The sequence below is a fragment of the Chrysochloris asiatica genome, unplaced genomic scaffold (genome assembly GCF_000296735.1).
Source record: "Chrysochloris asiatica unplaced genomic scaffold, ChrAsi1.0 scaffold00126, whole genome shotgun sequence".
Taxonomy (NCBI): domain Eukaryota; kingdom Metazoa; phylum Chordata; class Mammalia; order Afrosoricida; family Chrysochloridae; genus Chrysochloris; species Chrysochloris asiatica.
The window spans coordinates 8,203,109-8,204,971 of record NW_006408644.1 but is presented as its reverse complement, the minus strand read 5'-3'; positions in this window follow the sequence as shown (position 1 = coordinate 8,204,971).

Below are 1,863 nucleotides of genomic sequence, written 5' to 3'. Positions count from 1 at the left end.
ATAAATTTTGGAGAATGGTCTTTTGTTTGATATGTCATTGCCAAGCATTGCTAAATGAAACATTCTATGATGGTTACAAGGTGGATGGGGGGGTTGGGGTGAGGGAGAAAATAATGTAAATAGAGGTAAATACTGTTAACTGATGGTATACATGGAGTGGAGTACAATCATCGTAAGGACGTGAAGTGTATAATTTGTTGAATGTGAGACTCATGATCTGTTTTGTAAGCTTTCATTCAATTCATAATAAAAAGTTAAAAAAAAATTTTCCAATAAGCAAGTAATTCCAAAAGGAAAAAAAAGAATAATAGCAATAACAATAATAACTACTATTTTTGTTATTATGATGGAAAACTGCAGCTAGGAGATAACTAGTATGTATGGTGTGTGTAAGGTTCCTGGGCAGCACAAAAGGTTTGTGCTGGTGTGGCGCTGCAAGATAATGCACTGGACTGAAAAATCAGTTTGAACCACAGGGTCAGCAGTTTAAACTCAACAGCAATGCCTCAGAACCCCTATATTGGCTTGCTATGAGTCAGAACTGACTCAATGACACTCAACAACAACAACTAATTTAAGGATTGGCGATTCAAATCCGTACATCAGTGCCACAGAAGGAAGGCTTCTCAGTTCGCTTCCGTAAAGATTTCAGCTAAGAAAACCCTATAGAGCAGTTCCACTCTGGAATACATGGGTTAGATAATGAGTTTAGTTGTCCTTTGTTTTTGTTTATTATTATGCTGTGTGTGTGTTCGAGATGAAAATTCTAAAAACTAAAGTTGCTGGTTTCAGTCAAAACTTAGAGATAATGCCTAATTTTCTCTTCAAAACAAGCAAATAAAATGGGAATCAACCCCTCCATCCCCCAACCAAGCTAGGCTTTCAAAGCTGTATGAGTGGCCCCTCCTGCCTGCTCAAAGCAGCAGCAGCCAGGCCCACAAGCAGACGCAGAAAGGGCCTTTGATTTCTGAAGGGACTTTTGGAAGCACATCCGGCTTCTCAATCTATGCAACCTCAACAGAGCATTTCTTAACTATTCAGTTTAGCCCAGGCCTGGCCCGGAGTCTCTGCTCCAGTCCTAGCCCTGGCAGCTTACAGGATTATCAGTGCTTTCCAGACCCAGGAACCCAGGAGTTCTTTACAACTAACTTGGAATGACTTGGGGTGAGGGGTGGGGGAGCGAAAATTCTGAGAAATTGTTTGGGTTAGCACAGACACAGAACTGCTGCACCAGACACATACCAAACACAAAGAAAGTGACTCACTGCTTACCCCAGTATTGGCTCACCAGTGTACCCCACAGCAAGCACCACAGTCTAGGCCTAGAAGGAGGAGGGAAGAGAGTGAATGGAGTGGTGGACCTGTTCTGGGCTTTGACTATGGTTACATTTGTCCAGATCACAAGAAGTGGTTGTAATAATCTTCTACTTTCCTTTTTCTAAGAAGCTCTAGTGGCACAGTGGGTTAAGTGCTGAGCTGCTAACCACAAGGTCAGTGGTTCAAACCCACCAACCGCTCCATAGGAGAATGATGAGGCTGTTTGCTCCTGTAAAGATTTACAGCCTTGGAAACCCTATGGAACAGTTCTATTTTGTCCTATGTTGTTGTTGGTAAGTGCTTTTGAGACGGTTCTGACGCATAATGATTTTGTATAGGGTTTCCGGGGAGCAGATGGTGGGTTTTAACTGAGGACCTTGTGGTTCGTAGTCCAGTGCTGATCCTACAGTGCCACACAAGGAGTCCACTATGTTGTTGTTGTTGTTAAGTGTTGTTGAGTCGGTTCTGACCCATAGCGACTCTGTATAGGGTTTCCAAGGAGCAGCTGGTGAGCTTGAACCACCAACCTTGCAGTTCTAACGGGTT